Genomic DNA, 19,347 nt, shown 5'->3' on the forward strand with positions numbered 1-19,347 from the left:
TCAGAACCATTTTATTTTTAGACTCCATGTTTATGTGTTAGCATACAGTATTTGTTTTTCTCTTTCTAACTTACTTCACTGTGTATGACAGACTCTAGGTCCATTCACCTACTACAAATAACTCAATTTCATTTCTTTTTATGGCTGAGTAATATTCCATTGTGTATATGTGCCACATCTTCTTTATCCATTTATCTGTCGATGGACACTTAGGTTGCTTCCATGTCCTGGCTATTGTAAATAGAGCTGCAATGAACATTGGGGTACATGACTCTTTTTGAACTATGTTTTATTCAGGGTATATGCCCAGTAGTGGGATTGCTGGATCATATGGTAATTCTATGTTTAGTTCTTTAAGGAACCTCCATACTGTTCTCCATAGTGGCTGTATCAATTTACATTCCCATCAACAATGCAAGAGGGTTCCTTTTTCTCCACACCCTCTCCAGCATTTATTGTTGGTGGATTTTTTGATGATGGCCATTCTGACTGGTGTGAGGTGATACCTCAGTGTAGTTTTGATTTGCATTTCTCTAATGATTAGTGATGTCTACAATCCTTTCATGTTGGCATGAAATTAATTCTTCATTCTTTTCATTCTTTTTGTTCTGCTCCGTGGTAGTTATTTCCACCATTTTCTCTTCCAGCCCACTTATCCATTCTTCTGCCTCAGTTATTCTGCTATTGATTCCTTCTAGAGTATTTTTAATTTCAGTTATTGTGTTGTTCATCATTGTTTGTTTGCTCTTTAGTTCTTCTAGATCCTTGTTATATGTTTCTTGTTTTCTCCATTCTGTTTCTGAGATTTTGGATCATCTTTACTATCATTACTCTGAATTCTTTTTTCAGGTAGGTTGCCTATTTCATCTTCATTTATTTGGTCTTGTAGGTTTTTATCTTGCTCCTTCCTCTGTAACATATTTTTTTGTCCTTTCATTTTTTCTTTTTCTTTTGATGGGTGGGGCTGTTTTCCTGTCTTACTCGTTCTTTGGCCTGAGGTGTCAGGCACTGGAGTTTGCAGGCAGTTAGATAGCGCTGGGTCTTGGTGCTGAGATTAGGACCTCCGGGAGGCCTGACTCCAGTTAATCTTCCCTGGGGTCTGAGGTTCTCTGTTAGTCCTGTGGTTTGGACTCGGATCTCCTACCACAGGAGCTTGGGCCTGACCTCTGGCCTGGAAACCATGATCCTGCAAGCCAATTGCTGGGAGTTCTTCCAGTCCCCTTAGGTGTCTGTGGTCCCCCACCAGTGCCTTGTAGGTACCCTAGTTTTCTAGAGTTTCCTTCCAAACTTGATATTCAAGTTTTTTTCTATGTCTGAGAAATTTTCTTCGATTATAATCCTTAACATTTGCTTTAATTGCCTATTTCCATTTCTTCATCACGGGCTTCAATTATACACATCTTTTATAACCACATCTGTCTTTGATACCAGTAATTTCTCTCACTAATCTTTTTAACTTTTCCCATTCTAGTATTCTGTGGTTTACTGCATTTATAGCAATTTTTGATCTCCCTTGTGTTGCTTCCCAGTGCAGATTCATTTTTGTGTTGGCTTCAGTTTTATCTTCTGTTTCTTTCCTTAAACCAATCAGCTCTATTCTTTTTTTCCTTTTGTATTCTTGTAATAGTTCTCTAGGTCCTAGAGGTCTGACTTGATCTCTGAATTTTAGTGATCATCATTTCATGAGGTGGTTTGTTGTGCTGTTTTCACAGTGAAAACTCAATCACAACTTGATCTTCTCCATGGCAATATTTTTTTATTGTGTTCATTATTTTCAGTTGTTTTTCCTGTTCCATTCTCCTTTTGCGCTTCATAGTATCTATCTATAAAAGTGACAACTTTTATGAAGATTTCTTTGTGATTACCCATATTTGAATAAGATTCCTTGTTTCTGTACCAATTATTTGCAGGAGGTTTTTATGAGGAGGTGCTAGGAAGAATTTTAAATGGAAGGTTTTGTTAGTAAGTTTGTTCAGACCTTTCTTTTTCTAGCTGAAAAAATAAACAATTATAGGACTATTTCCTATCCCACGGCACTTTTTCCTGGAAATTAGGCATTTGTATGATTTTTATTGTTAGTCCTACTCTCTCAGCTTCTCTTAGCCAGACAGGAAGGGAGAGTGAGATGATAAATGATGGTAGCCTAGAAGATAAATTAGATTGTCCAATTCTCATACTGGGAGGGGAAAATGAGAGCTATTAGGTAGGGTATTTGAGTTTACAGTTGGGATGGGTAGAGTATAGTGTTAACAACAACTGCCGTTGAGTATTCATTATGCCAGATATGGTATATACACACACGAGATAGAGATATAGAGAGAGAGGAAATTTATAATCATGTAAAATAGCTATTATTTTGCTTTTTTTTTTTTTCAGAAGAAGAAACTTAAGGCTAGTATCTTAAGCCTAAGAGATTAAGTAGTTTTACAAAGTCAAATAACCAGGAAAAGGTACAGAAGTAAAATTAGACCCAGGACTGTATGAATCAATCTCAATGCACATTCATAACGTCACTGACTCTGCAGTAGTTGATACATTTTTAACCCTTAAAGAAATCACTTGGCTTCCCTACTTAATTAATGCAATTGAATAATTATAGATTGGATGGGTATTAATATATCCCTGGCTTCATCTGCTACTGAGGGCCCCAAATCTTGATTCTCTTAATCTGTATAGGTATAGTGGTATGAATTCCAGGATTCTCCTCACCAAGTATTTCTGGGAATTTAAAGCCATGCCTAATGTTTAATCCCAATAAATGCTAGTCCTTACCAGTTTGTAGGTCTTAGAAAAAGTCAATTATCTTCCCAAAGCTTAGGGTAGTATCATGTAGTTGATTTGTTGAGGAGAAAAACATTTCTTTATAAACTTATGATAATTCAACATCTGACTTCCAGATCAGAGAGAGATACTTATGCCTTTTTTTTTTTTTTTTTTTTGCGGTACGTGGGCCTCCCACTGTTGTGACCTCTCCCGTTGCGGAGCACAGGCTCAGCGGCCATGGCTCACGGGCCCAGCCGCTCCGCAGCATGTGGGATCTTCCCGGACCGGGGCACAAACCCGTGTCCCCTGCATCGGCAGGCGGACTCTCAACCACTGCGCCACCAGGGAAGCCCGCCTTTTTTATATAAGTAAAACAAGAAATTTTAGGTGGTGTGTTTTCATATTGGAAATGTGAAAATGTTATCATATGCGTGTATGCCTTACAATGAGGTTGTTGGAGAAGATGCAGGGTTTTAGTGGGGGGGGGGGTTGGTGTATATGATTTTGTCTGAAGAAAAGCATAAACTTCATAGCAGTGGTTTCAGCAAGTGAAATGTTGAGTGCAGATAGGGAAATTAAATAAAGCCTTGTGAACTCTGTGATGATGTTTACTTGTAAATTTAAGTATGAGAAAAAGAGTAAGTGGGATCAAATTAAATGTAGTTTTCCCTGAGAAATATTAACCAACTAGTCAACATGTTCAAGTGGATTGGGAAGCCAAAGAATTGGAGCAAAAAGTCAAATAAGTACTGACTTTTTGTGTAAAATGAGCTGCTGTTCCGCCCCAGATGTGGTGATAGTCTGGCAACTTCTCTTGATGAGGAAAGGTTGTTGTTACTTATGTACAGGAGTTTCAGAAGGCAGACCAGATACATCTGTGCAAACCAGGCTCAACACTCCTCTAGCCTGTGATGCTCAGAATTTGGTTGGCTTTCACAGTTCTTGGGGATATAACCCTTTAGCTCTGTTAAATTGCATGTATGCAGTGCAATAAGAAGCCAATGTCATAAAGTGTACTTGAGAACCTCTAATATGAGGAGTAATATTAGCATATACCTTGAGTTCTAAGATGCTACCAATTATACACTGCATTGTAAATTTAATAATAGCATTTGGAGATTAAAAATATATCATTAAAGGTAAATATCAAGTGTAAGAGGCACCGCAATTTCAGAAACATTAGAATGTGAAAAAGTAAGAATATATAGTAATATGAGCTTTGATCTTATGAAACTAATCTGAATGGATCCTTTCCAAAGAATTTAAAGAAAATAAAAATACGAAGGATAGTGGAATATTAGTCACTGCTGAGGTTGATGGAACATCAAACGTGGACCTGTCATCCTATACTCTTTGGCCCAATTCAAAGTTAGTTACAATGGAGAATTGTGGGAAGGGCCATTTATGGACATACAGTTGAGGAGTCTCTATCTGATGTTACTGATGTGATTGCAGAGATGGGATTTGTATCCTACACAGTCACCAAAAGTCAAGGCAGACCCTGGAAATCAGAAACAAGACCCACATCAATACGATATACAGATGACAAAGTGAAGGAGACAACAAATGGAAGAGGCAATGAAGTGACGGCAAGAATTCGGGGCTGCTGACTATTAAAGTAGTAGAATGGAGAAAAATTCTGGAGTTTTTCAACAAGGGTTTGGAAGTCTTTCCCAAGGCTATTTGCATAAAAACTCTCCCTAGCAAAACATTTGGTGCCTGGACTTTTCTTCCTGTTGAGGCACAATCTGAGATACCCTCACATCTGATACCTCTGCTTCCACTATGCTATTCAGGAAAGGCATCAAGGAGACATCAAATCAAATACTTGAGTCTACTAAAACTGTAGACTGACCTTGGACCAAAGTCCCAGGAGACACTTTATATACCACTGTTTATAATCATGGTTTGAATGTTCCAGCCTTTGGCCAAACCATGATAACATGAAAGTTATCAGAAAGTCCATCCTCCATTACCTTTCTCCATCCATATCTTTGATAATAGAAGAATATTAAAAGGTAATAGAAATAAGGCATAGGTTTATTTGGGCTCCTGTTAGTCAGTGAATAATGCTTTGCGATTTACGGGCCTTAGACATATCCATACAAAAGGACAACTTGAGGAGTCTTAGAACATTTTAAGAGGGGTTCTCATCCCAGTCCATATACCTATGGTAACTGTATGTAAGTCTACTGCTAACTTACATAAAACAGTCAATTGATTTAAAAGGGCTGGAGGAGAGAATCAAGTTTCTTTCCCTGGTCAGTCCACTGACAAGTAATTACTGATTCCTTATATTAAGCTCAGGCTGGTGACACAAAGACTGTATAAGAAGCAAGCTGTAATTCCTGCAGAAGAGTTACCTAAATTCCAGTTGGAGACAATATTATGCAACAGTTTACATTCCAAGCAGTCTTTAATTAGCAGTTAAATTGTGTTTGTGAAACAAATTTTATTTTTTGCTCATGCATCATTTGTCACTCTGTTCCACATCATCCTCACTCTATAACTCTGGCTGACAAAAGCTCTGCCATTTGGAAGGTTGGTGGTCATGTCAACAAGGACAGAACATGGAGAACCACACACATCAGCTCAAATGCTTCCGCCTGGAAGCATCACACGTCACTTCCACTCTTACTTTTTTGGCCACCACAGGTCACATGGCCATGCATTTCTTTCTTTTCTTTTTTTTTTTAATTTTAAATTTATTTATTTATTTTTGGCTGTGCTGGGTCTTTGTTTCTGTGCGAGGGCTTCCTCTGGTTGCGGCAAGCGGGGGCCACTCTTCATCGCGGTGCGCGGGCCTCTCACTGTCGCGGCCTCTCCTGTTGCGGAGCACAGGCTCCAGACACGCAGGCTCAGTAGTTGTGGCTCACAGGCCCAGTTGGTCCGTGGCATGTGGGATCCTCCCAGGCCAGGGCTCGAACCCATGTCCCCTGCATCGGCAGGCAGACTCTCAACCACTGCACCACCAGGGAAGCCCCATGCATTTCTCTAAGGCACAGGAAAGGGCGATCCTCCTAAGTGCCCAGAAGTAGAGGAGGGATGACTATTGGTGACCAGGAGCAATGACCACCATAGGAAGTGAGCACAGAAGCAGTGAGAACAAGAGAGAGCAGGCAAGAGAAGAGATAGCCTGGACTCAAGCAGTAGAAATGGAAGATTTGTTGTACAGTGGAGGCTAACCCAACATTGTAAAGCAACCATACTCCAATAAAAATTAATAAAAGTAAAATAAAAATAAAAAATTCACAGAAAAAAAGAAATGGAAGAAATGAATAGATTTGAGAGACATTCAAGAGTCACACAGAATTCTGTATCTGTCCTAATTTCTTATCTTAAAAAACAAACAAACAAAAAACAATCAAAATAACAGGCAGGGCTTCCCTGGTGGCGCAGTGGTTGAGAGTCCGCCTGCCGATGCAGGGGACGCGGGTTCATGCCCCAGTCCGGGAGGATCCCACATGGCCCGTGAGCCATGGCCGCTGAGCCTGCGCGTCCGGAGCCTGTGCTCCGCGACGGGAGAGGCCACAGCAGTGAGAGGCCCACGTACCGCAAAAAATAATAATAATAATAATCAGGCAAAATGGAGAGATGTTTGTCAAAGAGTACAAACTTCTAATTATAAGATGAGTAAGTTCTGAGGATCTAACAGACAGCATGGTGACTATAGTTAATAACATAGAATTGTTTACTTGAAAGTCGCTAAGAGAGTATCTCTTAAGTGTTCTCAGCACACACAGAAAAATGGTAACTACATGAGGTGATGGATGTGGTAATTAGCTTGACTGTGGTAATCATTTCACTATGGATACATATATTAAACCATCATTTTGTGTGCCTTACATATATACAATTTTTACTTGTCAGTTATACCTCAAAGCTGTTGATAAAAAGTTGTGATTATAAAGAATCCAAAAGGAGGCGGACCAATGAGAATAAAGAAATTTGGGTAGGCTTCTTGAACAAAATGTAAAAGATGTCTGTCGATAAAATCATCATTCACAGATGTATGTATGTGTTCTCATTTTGTGCTTGCAACTGCAGCAGGTGCTCTTTCTGTTCTTTATTGCCCACACATACATTTTTTTATTATGACTGTCATAATAATGGTTAATCTGTATTTAAAGTTCAAAGAGTACCACACACTCTACGTGCATTACCTATGAATTAGGTGGTGGTATTGTCCCACATTATAGGTGAGGTCATTAAGTCTTAAAGAGATAAAGTAACTTGCTTAAGAAACCAGCTAGTAGGGAATCAGAATTTGAACCCAGAACTTCTTAACTTAAAAGCCCTGGCTCCTAACCATGATCACACACTACCTCTTTGGTCTCTACTGAAATTAGACAGGTGATAAGTTTGTGCTTCATTTAAGTCTTTGATTATCCTCCAGAGTGACATTGTAGAAACCTAATTTTACCAGATGACACAATTCCAGCTATATCATGAAATTCTCAAAGACATAATAACCAAGGTTCATGTGGATTGAAATTAAAAAGAAAATCCGAATAATGCAAGTCCCACTGAAATGTAAGGAGGGTGGGAATATGTGCTATGAAATCACAGAGCAAATGGTAGGCCATTCTGGGAATCATGGCATTCAAAAACTCAAATGTTGGAAACCAAAAATACGGAACAGCTTATAGTCCATTTTGTCTTTTAACTGAGACTTCATAACATGAATGACCCTGGCAGTCCGTGGTGATAAAAGCGTTGACAGTGGCCTTGGCACAAATAAGGCTAACAGTTGTACATGTGCAAAGAATGGGAATGAGCATTCATTAAATGCCAGACACTGTGCAAAGACTATAAAATATTTTATGTTGGGTGTGTATGAAAGCAATTATTGTGATGTAAGCTATAGTGAATCAATCTTTCATCTACTGAAATGAGATTTTTCCTTATCTTTGTCATTACAGATATTGACACAAATTATTTTAAAGAAGAAAAGCAACACCATTTCCATAGTTGGTATTCCGTTGTTTGGTAAGTTTCCCTTTTTAGATATTTCCTTCCATGATATTTTATTTTAGAAATATGATTATGATATATGTTAGTTGCTTGTGCCTGTTTAGAATCCCTGACTTCCTTCTAATTAGATAACCCCTTTTTCTTATGAATAATATATTCAATGCGGTTAAAAGACTTTGGCACAGAGTATGTCATGGGCTGCTGTGGATGGGTACCTAATCCAGAGTGAACCAGTTAGAGGTTTTCCTGGGACTTTGGCAAAATAAAATGTGTCACGAAAGACCTTCTAATGAGGCTTATAGGCTGAGTCAATATGTGTCTGGAGTTTCCAAAGACCATCTGGCCCACCACACAGAAAAAGCCAGACTAAAACATGCAATTATTAGAGCCCTTGGATCTCTGAACATTCCAGTTCTGTGAGCCAATAAATCTCCCGTTTTGCTAAAGTAAATGGGTAGAAAACAGTTGGGTAGAAATACAGTGATCATGGTGACCTCACTGAGACAGTGTGAAGTGGCAAAAATATACTGGATTAGAAGTTATAAAAAAGTCCTGGCAGTCACCTTGACTCATGACACTCTTTAACCTTCCTGAGTCTCTGTCTCCTTTATCTGTGATACGCTAATATTGGAAGACTTAAAATCTGAGGCCCTATTTCATCTTAAGCTGTTATTCCAAGTTGATTGCTTTAATTCCATGAGTTCCTAGTTACCTCTCACCTAGAAGTCATAGGAAGTGGTGAGCCACACACACTGCTTATCAGTACATTTAGCTAATGCAAGCCTTTTATTTCTAGATGAAGATCACAGCTCTCTCTTCCCAGGTCTCGCTCCACCTCTGTCCCAAGCAGCTACCTTGCAAATGTGTGTTGTTAGACAACCACAGGGCCTGCACAACAATGCATTTTTGGCTCTGAGACAATCCATCCCTTCTACCTGGAAGGTCAACTTGAGTACTAGCATTTGATGGAGAGAAAATCATGTACAAAGGCCACTATGAGATGTCTCTTACTTAATGTCTTTTTTTTCCTTTATACTCATGGAATACCTATTCCAATCAATGATTTCTGCACAAATGCACAATGCAAACTTGGAATTCTTTTGAAAGGGAGATTCACATCTATTACACTGAAACATAAGCATATGTGTTTCAATCAACTGAGACTAGAAATTCCACTTTAAACGAGTAGCTAAATCATAATTCTGGTGAATGTTCTGTACTATTTGTCATTGACCTCCCATACTAAGTCAGAAGTGTTATACGTGGAGATCAGCATGTCTTTGGATTTCAGTGTGTACACATTATTAAAACTGTACAATTTTAGGAAACCCTGTGATTCAGCCTACTGACATTCTGCTATGCTTCAAGTTGCTCAGGGAGAATCCCAATTCTCTGTGTTTGAAAATGAAGATTAAACCTCACACTAAGACCAAGAACTTACTTGAAAATTAAAAGATGTCATAATTACTGGATACAGACATAACAAGACCAGTACTATAGATTGGCAAGTGATTTCTCCTAGTCAGCTCCTGTTACACCTACCTGTCATCAATTGACTTTACCGCCAGTGTACCCAGATAGTAACAGATGGGTTTCATTCAGTGTGAATAGTCACCATGTGTAAGCTCTGTAGATACTTATGTATCTAGCTATACATAACTCTCAAAAGATCCTAGACATACACAAAGATGTTTATGTGACTTATAAGCAGTTTTTTTTATTATTAGCCTAGACTGGTGTCTCCTTAGCAATTTGTTTTCTGGGAACCTTGAGTTAATTTGCCATGTAAGCAGAGGAAGCTTGAAAGCCTCAGTATGTCAGAGAGTTTGACAATCTCTAAAAGTTGCAACTTTGATATTCTAAAATTCTCCCCTAAATCTGATCAACAATGTATTGAAGTTAAATACACTTGCAAAATTTTATACCGTTTCTCTTTTCCCAGTTATACTTAAGAGACCTTTTGCTCCTATTTAGAATAATAAGCTGCAGAGGTCCAGTCTATTGTGTATGGGATGAGGCAGTGGAAGGAGCGCTGGGCTAGCATGTTCCTTACCTCTGTCACTTCTTTGTGCTTGGTCTATTAAGGTAACCTCCTGACTGTTCTGGCTCCAGTATTTCCCCTTAATGATTCATTCTAACTAACATCAAATATATTTTCAAAATTGACAGATGCCTGCATATCACCATCCCAATTAAAAACCTCCCATGGGCTGCTTGCTGCCCCTAGAATTAATAATGCTAGCAGTAGTAACATTAATAATTACGAGAGCCAACACTCACTGGATTTACTCTATGCTAGGCACTATGTGATGTACTTTACATATACTTTCTCCTTTAATCTTCACAATGACTCTCTAAAAGTTCACGGTTGTGGAAACTGGGGCCCAGAAAGGTCAGGTAATTTATCCAAGATCACATAGCAAGTGTGTGATGGAACTAAGACCCAAACTCACATCTGTCTGATTGAAGTTTATACATTCAGCCATGATACTATTCTGCCTCTTCTTCCTAATGAAGCACAGACTCCTTGGCCAGACTTTCATAGAATGGAAGCCTTTCATTTGTTCTCATAAATCTCTTGTTACTATTTGATACACACCCTTTTCTCCAGCTCAGCTTCCTCTTTATTCTTTTTTTGAAAGTCATATTCCATCTTTCAGCTCTTTGGTTTTTCCATTTCTCCCAACTTTTCCACTTTTGCTCTTTCTTTTCACCTTTATGTATTGCACGCATTCTTGGCATCCTCAGTCATTCACTGAACAGGTCATTATCACTAAGCACCTGCTGGTCAGTCACTATCCCTGTCTTCCATAAACTCACTGACCAGTGGGAGCATCAAATATGGGGTGAGGAGGTCCATTCCACAGTAGAAGTAGCTGAAAAAGATGAAAGTGGCCCTATTCCAGTGCCTAGTGCTTAAAAAAGTATTGGTAAAGAATCAAAGTCCTAATTACTTCATTAAATCTCATGTATTCAGGAGTGAGTAATCTTATTTCTCCCAGGTAAATTGTAAACTGCTTGAGCATAAAACAAAGCCCTGTGTTTCTTCTGTATCACTTTCCCTTAAGAAATTCACTTAAAGTAGTCCTACCTACTTTTTCTAAGGAAATTCTTTGTGGCTTGAGTGTATTAAGTAAGATGAATGTCTAGATCTGTGTGTATACTTGCAAATATATTCAAGGTTATTGTACTGAAGGATAGAAGCAGTGCAATAGGAACCAGGAATTTAAGGATCAAGACTAAGAGCCATTGGGCTTCCCTGGTGATGTAGCCATTGGGCTTCCCTAGTGGTTAAGAATCCGCCTGCCAATGCAGGGGACACAGGTTAGATCCCTGGTCCGGGAAGATCCCACGTGCCGCGGAGCAACTAAGCCCGTGCGCCACAGCTACTGAGCCTGAGCTCTAGAGCCCGCGAGCCGCGACTACTGAAGCCCGCATGCCTAGAGGCCATGCTCTGCAACAAGAGAAACCACCGCAGTGAGAAGCCCGTGCACTGCAACGAAGAGTAGCCCCCACTTGCCGCAACTAGAGAAAGCCTGCAAGCAGCAACGAAGACCCAACACGGGCAAAAATATAAATAAATAAATAAATATATTTATTTTTTTTAAAAAAAGACTAAGAGCCATTGATGGATGTGTGCCATTTGATAAATATACTCTCTGATGATAGGAGTGATGATTTCTGCCTTTTTGACTTCATAGAATTATTGTTAAGCCAGTTAGGTGAGTGACATCAAAGGCTTTATGAAATATATCTTCTATCAGTGATTCTTACAGTGTGGTCTGAGGATCCCTAGAGGGTCCCTGTATCAGAGTTCAGTCAGACGAACAGAACCAGTACGTGATATATATTAAGAGATTTATTGCAAGGAATTGGCTTACATGATCATTGGGCTGGCTATGCAAGTGTGACCTCCATAGGGTAGGCCATCAGGCAGGCCAGGCTGGAATTCTCAAGCATGAGCTGCGACTGCTATCTACAGACGGAATTTTTTCTTGTTCTTCAGGGAAGACACAACTCTGCTTCCAAGGCCTTTCAGCTGATCAAATCAGGCCCTATTTAAGGTGGACCGATTATGGACTTTAATCACACCTACAAAATAACCTTCACAACACCGAGACTAGTGCTTGATTGAATAACCGGGGGCTGTAGCATAGCCAAGTTGACACATAAAACTAATCACAGTTCTCAAAGGTCTTTTGGGGGATCCATGAGTCCTCCCTTTTATAACCAGGTATAAAGCTGGATTTTTCTTCAGGTATTTGAACACAAGAACATGATGCAACAGAATGAATGCATAAACAGATATGAGAATCCAGCTGTCCTCTAATCCAAATGGTAATGAGATTTAGAAAAATTCTCACTAATTTTTTTGTTGGGAAATAGTTATTTTTTGTTAAAATGTTATATATTAACATGTAATATATTATTATTTTTTAAACATCTTTATTGGAGTATAATTGCTTTACAATGGTGTGTTAGTTTCTGCTTTATAACAAAATGAAACAGTTGTATGTATACATATGTTCCCATATATCTTCCCTCTTGTGTCTGCCTCCCTCCCACCCTCCCTATCCCACCCCTCTAGGTGGTCACAAACCACCGAGCTGATTTCCCTGTGCTACGCGGCTGCTTCCCACTAGCTATCTATTTTACGTTTGGTAGTGTATATATGTCCATGCCACTCTCTCACTTTGTCACAGCTTACCCTTCCCCCTCCCCATATCCTCAAGTCCATTCTCTGGTAGGTCTGTGTCTTTATTCCTGTCTTGCCCCTAGGTTCTTCATGACCTTTTTTTTCCTTAGATTCCATATATATGTGTTAGCATACGGTATTTGTTTTTCTCTTTCTGACTTACTTCACTCTGTATGACAGAATGTAGGTCCATCCACCTCACTACAAATAACTCAATTTCATTTCTTTTTATGGCTGAGTAATATTCCATTGTATATATGTGCCACATCTTCTTTATCCATTCATCTGTCAATGGACATTTAGGTTGGTTCCATGTCCTGGCTATTGTAAATAGTGCTGCAGTGAGCATTGTGGTGCATGTCTCTTTTTGAATTATGGTTTTCTCAGGGTATATGTCCAGTAGTGGGATTGCTGGGTCATATGGTAGGTCTATTTTTAGTTTTTTAAGGAACCTCCATACTGTTTTCCATAGTGGTTATATCAATTTACATTCCCACCAACAGTGTAGGAGGGTTCCCTTTTTCACCACACCCTTTCCAGCATTTATTTTTTCTAGATTTTTTGATGATGGCCATTCTGACTGGTGTGAGGTGATACCTCATTGTAGCTTTGATTTGCATTTCTCTAATAATTAGTGATCTTGAGCATCTTTTCATGTGTCTCTTGGCCATCTGTATGTCTTCCTTGGTGAAATGTCTGTGTAGGTCTTCCTCCCATTTTTTAACTGGATTATTTGTTTTCTTGATATTGAGCTCCATGAGCTGTTTGTATATTTTGGAGATTAATCCTTTGTCTGTTGTTTCATTTGCAAATATTTTCTCCCATTCTAAGGATTGTCTTTTTGTCTTGTTTCTGGTTTCCTTTGCTGTGCAAAAGATTTTAAGTTTAATTAATCCCATTTGTTTATTTTTGTTTTTATTTCTGTTACTCTAGGAGGTGGGTCAAAAAAGTTCTAACCACCTTGCTGTGGTTTATGTCAAAGGGTGTTTTTCCTATGTTTTCCTCTAAAAGTTTTATAGTGTCTGGTCTTAAATTTATGTCTTTAATCCATTTGGAGTTTATTTTTGTGTATGGTGTTGGGGAGTGTTCTAATTTCATTGTTTTACATGTAGCTGTCCAGTTTTCCCAGAACCACTTATTGAAGAGGTGGTCTTTTCTCCATTGTAAGTTCTTGCCTCCTTTGTTGTAAATTAGGTGCCCATATATGTGTGGGTATATCTGTGGTCTTTCTATCCTGTACCATTGATCTATATTTCTGTTTTTTGTGGTAGTACCATACTGTCTTGATTACTGTAGCTTTATAGTATAGTCTGAAGCCAGGGAGCCTGATTCCTCCAGCTCCTTTTTTCTTTCTCAAGATTGCTTTGTCTATTCGGGGTCTTTTGTGTTTCCATACGAACTGTAAGATTTTTTTTTCCAATTCTGTGAAGAATGCCATTGGTAGTTAGATAGGGATTACATTTAATCTGTAGACTGCTTTGGGTAGTATAGTCATTTTCACAATATTGATTCTTCCAATCCAAGAACATGGTATATTTCTTCATCTATTTATGTCATCTTTGATTTCTTTCATCAATATTTTATAGTTTTCTGAGTACAAGTCTTTTGTCTCCTTAGGTAGGTTTATTCCTAGGTATTTTATTCTTCTTGATGTGATGGTAAATGGAATTGTTTCCTTAATTTCTCTCTCTGATTATTTTGTTGATGGTGTATAGGAATGCCAGTGATCTCTGTGCATCAGTTTTGTATCCTGCAGCCTTACCAAATTCATTGATTAGTTCTAATAGTTTTCTGGTGGCATCTGTAGGATTTTCTATATATAATATCATGTCATTGGCAAATAGTGACAGTTTTACTTCTTATTTTCCAATTTGCATTCCTTTTATTTCTTTTTCTTCCCTGATTGCCATAGCTAGGACTTCCAAAACTATGTTGAATAAGAGAGGCGACAGTGGATATCCTTGTCTTGCTCCTGATCCTAATGGAAATGCTTTCAGTTTTTCACCATTGAGTATGATGCTTGCTGTGGGTTTGTCATATATGGCCGTTATTATGTTGAGGTAGGTTCCCTCTGTGCCCATTTTCTGGCGAGTTTTTACCATAAATGGGTGTTGAATTTTGTCGAAAGCTTTTTCTGCATCTATTGAGATGATCATATGGTTTTTATTCCTTAATTTGTTAATGCAGCATATCACAATGATTGATTTGCATATATTGAAGCATCCTTGCATCCCTGGAATAAAGCCCACTTGATCATGGTGTATGATCCTTTTAATGTGCTGTTGGATTCTGATTGTTAGTATTTTGTTCAGGATATTTGAATCTATGTTCATCAGTGATATTGGTCTATAATTTTCTTTTTTGTGATATTGTTTTCTGGTTTTGGTATCAGGGTGATGGTGGCCTCATAGAATGAATTTGGGAGTGTTTCTCCCCCTGCAATTTTTTGGAAGAGTTTGAGAAGGATGGGTGTTAGCTCTTCTCTAAATATTTGGTAGAATTCGCCTGTGAAGCCATCGGGTCCTGGACTTTGTTTGTTGGAAGATTTTTAATTATGGTTTCAATTTCATTCCTTGTGATAGGTCTGTTTTTATTTTCTAATTCTTCCTGGTTCAGTCTTGAAAAATTGTATCTTTCCAAAAATTTGTCCATTTCTTCGTGGTTGTCCATAAATTCAAAGAAAAAGTATTAAAGACAGTGAGGGAAAAACAAAAAATAACATGCAAAGGAATCCCCATAAGGTTATCAGCTGATTTTTCAGTGGAAACTCTGCAGGCCAGAAGTGGGTGGAAGGATATACTTAAAGTGATGAAAGAGAAAAACCTACAACCAAAATTACTCTACCCAGCAAGTATCTCATTCAGATTCAATGGAGAAGTCAAAAGCTTTTCAGACAAACAAAAGCTAAGAGAATTCACCACCAAACAAGCTTTACAACAAATGCTAAAGAAACTTCTCTAAGCGGGGAAACACAGAGAAGAAAAAGACCCACAAAAACAAACCCACAACAATTAAGAAAATGGTAATAGGCACATACATATCGATAATAACCTTGCATGTAAATGGATTAAATGCCCTGACCAAAAGACACAGACTGGCTGAATGGATACAAAAACAAGACCCATATATATGCTGTCTACAAGAGACCCACTTCAGACCTAGGGACACATACAGACTGAAAACGAAGGCATGGAAAAAGATATTCCATGCAAATGGAAATCAGAAGAAAGCTGGAGTAGCAATACTTGTATCAGATAAAATAGACTTGAAAATAAAGACTGTTACAAGTGATAAGAAGGGACACTACATAATGATCAAGGGATCAATCCAAGAAGAAGATATAAAAATTATAAATGTTTATGCACCCAACATAGGAGCACCTCAATACATTAGGCAAATGCTAACAACCATGAAAGGAGAAATTGACAGTAACACAATAATAATAGGGAACTTTAACACCCCACTTACACCAATGGACAGATCATCCAAAAATAAATAAGGAAACACAAGCTTTAAATGATACAATAGACCACATCTAATTCATATTTATAGAACATTCCACCCAAAAGTGGCAGAATACACTTTCTTCTCACGTGCACATGGAACATTCTCCAGGATAGATCACATCTTGGGTCACAAATCAAGCCTCGGAAAATTTAAGAAATTTGAAATCGTATCAAGCATCTTTTCTGACCACAACGCTATGAGATTGGAAATCAATTACAGGAAGAAAACTGTAAAAAACACAAATACATGGAGGCTAAACATTGTGCTACTAAATAACCAAAATATCACTGAAGAAATCAAAGAGGAAATAAAGAAAATACATAGAAACAAATGACAATGAAAACACGACAACCGAAAATGTATGGGATGCAGCAAAACCAGTTCTAAGAGGGAAGTTTATAGCAATTCAATCTCACCTCAAGAAACAAGAAAAATCTCAAATAAACAATCTAACCCTACACTTAAAACAACTAGAGAAAGAAGAATAAAGTAAACCCAAAGTCAGTAGAAGGAAAGAAATCATAAAGATCAGAGCAGAAATAAATGAAATAGAAACAAAGAAAACAATAGCAAAGATCAATAAAACTAGAAGCTGGTTCTTTTGAGAAGCTAAACAAAATTGATAAACCCTTATCCAGACTTATCAAGGGAAAAAGGGAGAGGACGCAAATCAATAAAATTAGAAATGAAAAAGGAGAAATCACAACTTACACTGCAGAAATACAAAGGATTATAAGAGACTACTACAAGTATAATCTTTTAAGACAGGAGTTGCAAACTAAGGTTGCTACAGGGACCAGGCAGGTAATAGAACCTCCTGAATCAGTCCAGTTGAGGAATGGGGATAGTCATGCCCTGTCCACAGTGACATTATTCAGCAATGGACAACTCTTTTTTTTTTTAATTAATTAATTTTATTTATTTATTTTTGTGGCTGCACTGGGCCTTTGTCACTGTGTGTGGGCTTTCTCTAGTTGCGGCGAGCAGTGGCCACTCTTTGCTGCAGTGCGCAGGCTTCTCATTGTGGTGGCTTCTCTTGCTGTGGACCATGGGCTCCAGACATGTGGGCTTCAGTAGTTGTGTGTCACAGGCTCAGTTGCTGTGGCTCACAGGTTCCAGAGCGCAGGCTCAGTAGTTGTGGTACAAGGGCCCAGTCACTCCGTGGCATGTGGGATCCTCCCAGACCAGGACTCGAACCCATGTCCCCTGCATCGGCAGGCGGACTCTTAACCACTGTGCCACCAGGGAAGTCCCAGCAGTGGGCAACTCTTGACTGGTGGGAAAGTGTACCCGTGGCTGTCAGTTGCTTGGCTACTTGAGTTCCACCAAAAAAGAGTCTACATTATTATGAGGAGCCTCCAGGTGTTTAATGCTGGCAGTGAATCTGAAATTTAAGTCTGTGCAGACCAAACGAAATATTTGTGCAGGTAATTACCACTGTGTCACATCTGGTTTAGGAACCCTGAATATCACAGAAGTTACTTCATGACAGATGACCAAGAAGTTATCATCCACTGAGGTTTTCTGTAGTTGCTGGTGTTTTTCAGCTGAGCCTGTCCCTGCTCAGTATTCCTTACTATAAAGGCTCTTCACCATCACTTTGTCTTTGCTTTTTAAAATTATTTCAGAAATCAAATTAATACATAGAGGCTCAGCCTGAGACTTCATACTCCTTCAAACTGCTCATCTTTAGAAGGTTGTTCAACAAGTATCTAGAGAAAGAGCAAAGCTTAGGTTGGGGAAAGGTAACCAAGACTCACCAAACTCATTTACTCAGTGATTCAGTTCTGCGGTTAGCTTAACCCAGCACCTCTGGAGTTCAGGGAACATTTAAGGCAGGATTTCTCAACCTCAGCACTATTGACATTTTGGGCCAGATAATTCTTTGTCATGAGAGGATGTTCTGTGCAGTGTAGGATGTTTATCAGCATCCCTGGGATCTACCCACTACATGTCAGTGACTTCTCCATCGCAGTGTGACCATCAAAGATGTCTCCAGATATTGCCAAAAGTCCACTGGGGTGCCAAGTCATCCCTTGTTGAGAAACAGTGATTTAGGGGTGTTCATGCATGGCCCTTGAGGATATCTTACCTCTTCTCATGCTGCTTATTCTTCCTAAGGGGAGATCTGGTAAATGAACTCTTTTCCATCATGTTACATCTCCAGAGATGTTTGATGCTCTGGGCCACTGCCCCACTGTCCATCCCCTTGCCTCAGTCCTGAAGGAACTCATTTTATGGCTAATCTCTCATATTACTAACTCCTCCTCATGCTTTTGTTCTTTTTCCAACCTTTGTTCATTAATCCTATACCAGTGTTTGCATTTGTCTAACCAGCTAAAAGGCCTCAAGTTATTTTCCATTCCAAGTACTTAAAACATGATTTTGTTTGTTCAGGGAAGATGAGTCTAGACCCTTGCCTTTCTCCTGAGTAAAGTTAAGACAAACAAGCGTTGCCTTATCAAAGTAACCGTAAGATTTTTCCCCACAACTACTTCTATTTCAGTTTGTTTGAAGAATTTTACAACTGTTTTTATGGAAATAATTATGTCAATCTGTTAAGGTTGTTGGGGAATTAAATGAGTCGCATTATGTAGAGTGCTCACCCCAGTGCTTGGCACAAAATCACCACTCAACAAGAGTTATAACAATTAGTACCACTAAAATTTGCACAGCCTTTAGTAAATAACTGGTCTTAAGCTTATGAAGTTTATCCTGGGTATATGGTATGGGTGGGTGGGAGATGAAGGGGCAGAAGTTTCTGTCAAACATTGCTTCTTCATTGGCAATTTGGGGCAGCAAGAATATAAAGGCTAACCGTGAAAAACTCTAAAACTCATGCATGAAGAGCATGATGCAGCCAATGAGAAGTGCAAATACGTACAAAATGATTGATTCACTTAAGTGTAGAAACGCTGATGGCAGGAAAGGGGAACTACGTACAGTTCTGTGATGTGTGATCTTTCAACACGATTTATTAGGGAATTCCAACAGCCGGGCAAAAGAAACATGGCCTCTCTAGCAAAAACTGAACATAGTGTTTGCTATCTATTACTTGTTTTTAGGGTTCTAATTAGCCAGACAGTGATATTTTTAATTCCAACTTCATCGTGCAAATAACTTGGCAAATGCCCGTTAGTATTTACAGTTTCTAAATAGCTTGGAAAATGGGCTTATGCTTTGTGGACTCTCTATCCATTGGTCAGCCTAATAGTCCACAAGATACTCTAGACCCTCTTGTCCCAGAATTGTATGCACCTCTCTCTACTGGGGAAGTGGTGAGGAGAAGAGCACTGGTTTTATGAGTGAGGAGATGTGGTTTGTGGTCCCGTCTTTGCCACCAACTTCCTGTGTGGCCTTGAGCAGGTTTATTAACTTCTCTAAGCTTTACAGTGGTGTCTTCTCCC

At 38.9% G+C, this 19,347-nt stretch overlaps 1 protein-coding gene across 2 annotated transcripts in view; it reads left to right on the top strand.

Moving 5' to 3' along the window:
* The first annotated feature begins 7,295 nt into the window (after positions 1-7,295).
* ATP10B (ATPase phospholipid transporting 10B (putative)) overlaps positions 7,296-19,347 on the top strand; it is a 310,749-nt gene continuing 298,697 nt past the window's right edge. For both annotated transcript variants that reach the window (XM_049708452.1, XM_049708451.1), the window contains exon 1: positions 7,296-7,752. The gene's annotated coding sequence lies outside the window, so the exon portion shown is untranslated. The remainder of the gene's footprint in view (positions 7,753-19,347) is intronic.

This window comes from Orcinus orca, chromosome 3, assembly GCF_937001465.1.
Source record: "Orcinus orca chromosome 3, mOrcOrc1.1, whole genome shotgun sequence".
NCBI lineage: Eukaryota > Metazoa > Chordata > Mammalia > Artiodactyla > Delphinidae > Orcinus > Orcinus orca.